The 8411-nt window shown below is 35.6% G+C and overlaps 1 long non-coding RNA gene across 1 annotated transcript; it reads left to right on the top strand.

The window, feature by feature from the left end:
- Nucleotides 1796–6908, top strand: LOC110265935. Its single transcript, XR_002352603.1, has 2 exons — nt 1796–2433; nt 6627–6908. It is a non-coding gene; the product is annotated as an uncharacterized LOC110265935 (long non-coding RNA).

Raw genomic sequence — 8411 nt, 5'->3', positions numbered from 1 at the left:
ATTCGATGCCGTGATATGTTTTGTGAGTGATTTCAGGTCAATAAGGCAAGAATGGGTTGGTAGAAGTGGAAGGACGCATGCAGAAAGGGAGAACACATGAAGAAAGCAAAGGAGAAGCACACAGTCAAGTGTGTGTACGCACAAGTGAAGTAATCAGTAAGTGTGCGTACGCACAACCCTCTGTACGTACGCACAGGTCCCAGCGCGTGACTTCATTAATGAAGCACGTGGCTCGCAATTTTGAGGGCCTTTTGGCCCAGTTTTGAATGTGCTGAAGCTGAAATTGAGTGCTATATCAAGGGGCATCATTCACATGTCAAAGGGAGCTCACTTAGACATAGGAAAACACATAATTAGGAGTATGAGTAGTGTAGTGTAGAAAATGCTCTCTTAGGGTTTAAAATTAGGGTTCATTATAGCATTTTATAGTTTCAAATTTGATCTTGGATTTTGCTCATCTCTTTTGTAAGTACTCTTTAATTTCTCTTTAATTACATCACATTTACTCTTATTTTCTTATGGTTCAAGTTACTTTATTAATATATGCAATTTTGGTTTCTTAAAGTTTTGATTGATGAATTTAATGTTTTATGATTTCTCTTTGCTTGTTTGAATGTTTATTGTTGATATTGTGAATAGTTGGTTATAGTTTCTAATTTTTCCTTGCAATTTATTATGTTTTGTTTTATTGCCCACAAGGTGTTTGTGAAAATTCCAACCTTATCTTTTGAGTAAACTTTCACACCTTGGCTTAGGAAATGAGTTTCTAGGATACTAGAGTCATAATGTCCGACATTTAGTGATAATTCTTAGGTAGTTAGTTGGCTCTTGTTTCCATTGACGCTAGCTTTTTACTAAGAAATTAGTAAGTTAGCTAGAACTTATGGATTAAGGTCAATTATGCTTGCTTGACTTACTCCTCGATGCTAGGGGTTGACGAAGCGAGATTGACTCATCATAGTTGCCATAGTTGTGGTTATGACGATGATAGGATTCCTTAATTCTCATTCCCAAGTCAAGGCTCTTTTATGCATTTATAGCATTTTCACTAGTTTTGACCTTATCTTCTTTTTAATTTCATTAATTTCCTTTTTGATCATTTCTTAGTTCTTTTATTTCTTAGTTCTTTTAATCTTTCTATTCTATACTTGAAAACCCTTTTTTTGCACAACCAAGAATGTGCACACCTTAATTGCATTGTCCGAGAGAGACGACTCGAGGTTTAATTACTCTCGGTTATATTTGTATTTGAAAATTAAACTTTGATGGTGGGAGTTAGTTTTTGATTTGGACTATACTTGCAACAAAGAGATTCTATTTTGTGAAATTCTAAACCAACACTAATTCTCACATCAGCAGGCAATACAATTTCATCTTTCTATTATTTTTGGTATCTACGTAAGGTAAAAGGTGGCTAAAAATTTTAGATAAAGGAGAATTTCAGTAATATCCCAAAAATGAAATATATTAATTTTTTAATATGAGAGACACATTTGAAATTAAAAATGTACTGGTTTGAATTGTAACTTCTTAATTTTTGAAAACAAAATTATAAATTTTTTCTATAGCTTTTAAAAAAATCAATTCGTGAGGAGCGAATTGTGTTTTTGTTTTTAAAAAATAATTAAAAAAGAATTTGTTGAGGGTAAATTGTGAAAAATAAATACATTGAAACGAATTGTATTTAACAAGTATTATATTGAACGAAATAGAAATGGATCAACTCAGGCCGTTTTATCCAATTTGGCCAAATAGACTAATGCAAGCTCTCCGATGTAGATAGGTAGATTCCATCTACATGTGTAGATTAATGTTGACAGAATTTAAAAGTGACAAGTGTTGGTCGAGTGAGACATTTTCTGCATATTGCAGGGTGTGGCAGTAATAGTGCTTAACCAGTCACATGCATTGTTGCATTACCTTACTGAGACTAGCAATGTGTAAGAATAATTAGTAGTTAAGATCATTTTAATTATGTGTTTGATAATATTGGCTTTTTTATGTTTTTGATCGGATGATTGCAATTAATTTTGGGCCTATTGCAAGAAAAGAAAGGCATATAGAATTAGAGGTAATTCAAGACCCAAAAAATTTAAAAAAGAAAAGAAAAGAAAAAAGAATCCGAAAGCATGTGTTTCCCCCACCATCAAGAGAGTAGAGAAAGACCTGAACCTCAACCAAGAGGAAAACCCTAGCTTCCCACCACCGCCGCAAAGAGGAACCTTTTTTTCCGCCTCCAGAGCAGCGGCTTGTGTCTTCGAGTACCCATCCGTCACAATCAGTGGCATTCACGAGTTGCAGGCGCAAAATTTCATCATGGGGCTCGGCGTCGTTGTCTTTCTATGATCGGCGTCATCCTCACCGAGTCGGTGTCATCTGTCGTTGTCCTCATCTTCTCAGCGGCGTCTGTCGCCGTCCTTCCTGCGATCGAAGGTCAGTGACGAGTCACCTGTTATTCATTTTTGTAGATCCTTTAAAAGTGATTTCTAATGGAAAGTAACATGAATATACATCTTTTATTCTCAACTTTAGTAGGAAGAATCAATTTTTAAGTCATAATAATGTTACATTGTTACTTGGGTCGAGTTAATCCCACTCAAATATCATTATGTTTTGCTGTGCTATTGGCTGGATGCTATTTTCAAGGTTGTAACACTATCGAATCAAGTCAAGTGATATCCTAATAGGTGAAATTACCTGCACTTATCAACCAACCTAGTTTGTAAATTTTATGTATAAAACATTTATAAGTACGTAATTTTTTATTGGTTATTCTAAATTCCTAGTGTTCTAGTTATTAGTTATCTCTCCCATGCCGACTTGTTCTTCATTTTTATTGAATGTCCAGAAACCAAGATTCTTTTGCTGCTCACTTGTGCTCTATTGAATGGTTTGTGCTACTGTGTTGTGTGTTCTGATTTTTTTTTTGGCACAGTGATGTATTCTCTTCGTTTCCATGTGAATAATACAACTTTTTGGGGATAAAATACCAGGACACCAAAATTAGTTTTTATTGAATAATAGCAAGTATTCTTTCATACAACAATGAATATATAATGAATGGCTCAATTATATACCAACAAAAAATATAATGACTCGATTATATTATTTATCTTGCCGTTGTTGTATTTATAAAATATCAACCATAGCAAGTGTATAATAAAGCTCAGAGTGGACTTTGCTGAATAATACAAATCATAATCTTTATATCAATAAATCTATAGATTAAATAGCTAAATTATTATCAATTTGACAATTGCATATACATTTTTGGTTTGAGCAAACATTTAAAGATATCCTTTATGAGCAGGAGAAACAAAGCTCTTGTAAAGAAGCTAAGTACACCTCCTCCAAGGAGCACATATTTCTTTTTCCATTATGTTTGTTGTGGCCTCTATGTTAGATTTAGATTGTGTGTGAGAGATGTAGAGCATGTGATTCCTTTAACTTATCAACTAGGTCGGTAGGAAAGTCTTCACATACTTTCAATGTCATATTGAGATGCATTGGCGGAGCTTAAATGAGGTAATGGAGCATGGTCTCCCAAATGTTTTATACAAAAAAATTACTAGTACTTATGTTAAAGGTTCAAGTGGTAACCTTAGTTTAATTGGCTTAATTCTCTCCCTTCCAATTAGCATATTTGTGTTCTGTAAACCTCGAGTAATAAGTGAATAATTAGCTAATAAACTGATTATTAATCTAAGAAATTAAAAAATGAAATTTTATAGTTTAATGGAGTAGAGAAAATTAAAATAAGAAATTTGACATTAATTTTAAAGGATTTGGCCCAAGATTGAGTCGAACGAACTGAACTGAACGAACCAGGCCCGTATTGGGCCCAAGGCCCAACCCACAAGTCACACCCACTTAAATAAAACCCTTTCTTCCTTCACCATTCAGCAAGAATGCTGAAGCAAGTTCATGGAGGAAAGAACTTGAGAAAATAACCTAACCCTCTACTAGATTTCAACTTCATATAACTTTTGATCCGGAGCTCCGATTGACGAGTTGTCAGTGGCCACGCGTTCATCTCAGAATCCTCTATGAAACTCACCCCATAATTTGGAAAAGAATTCATCTTTTCCTACCCAAATCTTCCCTTCTCAGTTTCGAATTTGAGGGGTGTTGAAATTGAGAATTTATAAGATTTTGGTTCTTAGGTTCGAATTAGCTTCGTGGACTTGTCAGGTCTTATCCAAATTTTGCATAGGTAAGGTGAGAAACGTTTAATCCTTTCCAAGTTATCTAATTGGTGAACCCTATGATAATTTTAGTGTTATTTGGTGAAATTAGTTTGGATTACGTACTTTGGAAACAAATTGGTGGTGTTGGAGACTTGGTATTGGACTTTGGGGAGCCGGAGACCCGTTTGGTGAGACTTTGGAAATTCGGGTATCATGGAACAGTAACAAATTGTGATGTTCTGGGTTTTACGATGAATCGGCCAAAGTATGGTTTTGGTTTCTCGTATCTAATATGTAATGTGTCGTGAAAACTTAGGCTAGTTGACCTATAGGATAAGTTGAATTAATTGTTGGTTGTGGAATTAAATTGTTTATTTGGGTTGAATATGAATTTTGGCAACTGATGTTGTAGTGAGAATGTATTAATACATGATAATTTTAATGATGAATGATGAGGATGATGAGAATATATATATAATGAATTATTGATGATCTTTTTGGGTTATATTGGCTGTGAAAGCAACCCTAGATAACTGAAGGAAGGTTGGAAATGTGGTTTTAGAAGGGATATAAGTTCAAATGTGAGTTATGGTATGTAAGGTTGTTGAAAAGTCCAAGGCAGAATTTTCTGCATAATTGACAGTGGAATAAACCAGTTTCTGGGAGCAGACTAGGCCCTATTTTTTAATGAAACTATTTTTCCATGAAACTTTAATGTATTATGAGCCTCTCATAAAAAATTCAGAATTTATTGACGAGTGGTTTGGAAGAAACGAATTCTTAAACATTGATGGATTCTGCAGGAAATTCTGTTTCTTCGCTGCAGAATCACCAAATTCCAATCCACTTAATTTACAATTCTGATAAGATTTTAAGCTGAAACTAACAGCAGTTTCAAGCCTTATGTGTCCAAAATCTTTAGTTTAAATTTCGTGTCAAAAATATTTTTAACTAATTAGTTATGTTGCAAAGAGTGAGGGTAGCTCGCTGGATTTTGAAAACAAAATTCTAAACGGAAGGGCTGTGTTCCTAAGCTCATTCCTAAGCTGTGACATGGTAATAATCTGAAATTTAGTTTTCTGGAAAGCTGGAGGAGTCTTCTTTAAGGACATAAATTTTGAAAGGCAATGGGTGAGAATTGTATTTTTAGAGAGTTTAACAAATTTACTGCTCGCTGCTGTTTTTCTGCAATGATAGCAGAATTTTGAAAGATTTGTACAAGTTTTAATTATGGTCGGAATGCCCCAGAACTAAGTTTTATTTTCTAAACCCAAGATTTTACAATAACTAAGGGGATTAAAGAGAGTATAATGACTAATTAAAAATGTTTACCTGGTAACTTGTTAAGGAAAGTTTGAACGTTGTTAAGACTGGGGGAACGCGTAAGGGTGGTTTTAGTGCTATTTTAGGGGAGATTATGTCCGAATTTCTGTAAAAGTTTAGGGACTTAGTTAAATGAAAATATGTAAATTGTCCCCAAGAAGGTTTAAAATTAATTGGTGATCCGGAGGTATGTGTAGTTAAACGGTGATGTGGAGGTATGTTTAGTAAAGTGGTGATGTAGAGGGGTGTGTATGTAATTGGTGATGTGGAGGTATGATGAAAAGAACGAAAAAAGGAAACCATGAATGGAAATGATAATTGAAATGAATAATGAATCATGAAGAGTGTACGACAAATGGGCTTCATGCCAAACTGCTAATGCGGAAGTGCCCGCCTGACTGATAACCTAAGGTTGCTAATGCGGGAATGTCTGTCTAACTGATAACATATGGAATGTGGATAGGCCTTGAGCCAAACTGCTAATGCGAAAAGGCCCGCCTAACTGATAGCCTGAGATTGCTAATACGGGAATGTTTCGCCTAACTGATAGCCTGTTTCTACCGTGATGCCAAGATATCCTAACTGACATGGAAACCCATGATGATAATTGAGCCTGACTGACACGGTAAAGAAACCATATTCGGGGTTTGTCCCAAGTAACGTCGGGTTGCGGGTAGACAACCTACACATGAGCTCATGACCTGCGCTAGGAAAGGCATGCAACATGTGCATTTGTATATTTTGTTTGAGTGTGCATTGTCTTGGCTTGCTTAATTGTTTATTCATGTTAATTGCTAATTGCCTACTTGTTATATATGCTTTCTGTATGTGTTTGACTTGTCTATTTTGTCTGTCTATGAAATTTCATCAGAGTTTGAGGAACGGAGGAAAGGCAAAGAGATTGAGGGTTTTGATTAGATATTGATCAAGTTTAGAACCTTAGAGACCTACCCTCGTTTATGGTTTAAGCTTTAGTTCCTTAAGATTTATAATCTGATTGTCGGCATTCTAGGATTGCCTTTGGCTTTCCCGGGACCTTGTTTATTATATATGTAGGCACCTTAACCATACTGAGAATCCCCGGTTCTCATCCCATACGATATTTTTGTTTTTCAGATGCAAGTCGAGATGCACCTCGCTAGGTATCTGAAGTTCTATTGCAGCGAAGATGGGAGTTTGGGCTTTTATATTATGCTATGTATATTTATATATATATGCTTAGTGTTCTCCTTTTATGTATTTTACCTTGGTGCCTCATAGAGGATTTTGTTAGTGAACTAGGGTTTATTTTGAGAACTTTAGATATGGAATTATAAGTATGTATGTTTGTAAATATTCTCCGGTTAGCCTTAGCTTCAAAGGCTGAGCTTGGAGCTTGACTACTTTGTATCCTTGATCCTCTATTCTTATGTATATATCGTAATATCTTACCACCTCAGTTTTGTGACTTAAGCATAAGACTCTGTGTGGTAGGGTGTTACATTATGGTATCAGAGCAGTTTGTTCCCGTAGAGCCTGGGGAATGGACTGACTATGCTTCTGAGCATATTCTGGTTGTGTGTACATGCTATTTAGGAGGTCTGCTTGACATATATAGCATAAATGTTCATGACCATTACCTTTGGAGATTCGATGCACTAGACTTTAGATATTAAGACTGATCACCTTAATATCAATTGTTCAGTGTGGATAAGACCCAAATGGCATCTCGTAGGCGTGAGTGAGGTGATACGGTTGACGATAGGGCAGCTGCACAGATAATTGCCGACGTGATGAGACAACAAGCTTGAAACAGTGATAAAGGCGGTGATGGACCTAGTAATGAAAGAAACTGAAGGATTAGAACTCGTGCAGTTGGAGTAAATGTCAATAGTGCTTAGTTAGAGAGATAAAGAGATTCAAAGAGTGTTCTGGCAGAGTATGTGAATGATTAAAATCTTAGTGGCTTATAATCAAAGTGACGCTGCAAAAAACGCGGCAATTTTGGTGGCTCAAGAATTGTATCGACGTGAGAAAAGAGTTTTAGGATATGAGGGTATCTTGAGGAATCAGTGTAGGATCGAGGAGTGAAAAGTGTGTGTGATTTAGGCTATAATGGATGAATCAGACTAAGATTGGAAAATTGATTAGTGTTCAAGATAGTTGACAAGGATTATAGATCGATTTGGTTTGGATAGGATCCTTGGAGGATAAGGGAGTTAGTAGTCAATAAGAAAGAGTTAGACAAAACTAAGAATGAAATAGACGGGTTTAACTTAGGCTTGAAATGGGAATAGGGTGTTAAACTGATGTTGGAAAATGACAAAATGAATGGTAAGAGATCGGTTGAATCTGAGGGAGCGTATATGGAAAATTGAGAGCAAATTTTCGAGGACGAAAATTTCTGTTAAGGGGGTAGAATATAAACCCCGAGTAATTAGTGAATAATTAGCTAATAAATTAATTATTAATCTAAGAATTTAGAAAATAAAATTTTATAGTTTAATGGAGTAGAGAAAATTAAAATAAGAATTTTGACACTAATGTTAAAGGATTTGGCCCAAGATTGGGTTGAACGGGCTGAACCGAATGAACCGGGCACATATTGGGCCCAAGGCCTAACCCACGAGTCACACCTACTTAAATAAAACCCTTTCTTCTTTCACCATTCATCAAGAACGCTGAAGCAAGTTCATGGAGGAAAGAACTTGACAAAATAACCTAACACTTTACTAGATTTCAACTTCATATAACTTTTGATCCGGAGCTCCGATTGACGAGCTGTCAATGGCTACGCGTTCGTCTCGGAATCCTCTACAAAACCTACTCCATAATTTGGTAAGGAATTCATTTTTTCCTACACAATTCTTCCCTTCTCAGTTTCGAATTTGAGGGGTGTTGAAATTGAGAATTTATATGATT

Source organism: Arachis ipaensis, chromosome B08, assembly GCF_000816755.2.
Source record: "Arachis ipaensis cultivar K30076 chromosome B08, Araip1.1, whole genome shotgun sequence".
Lineage (NCBI taxonomy): Eukaryota > Viridiplantae > Streptophyta > Magnoliopsida > Fabales > Fabaceae > Arachis > Arachis ipaensis.
This window is presented reverse-complemented; position numbering and strand designations above follow the sequence as displayed.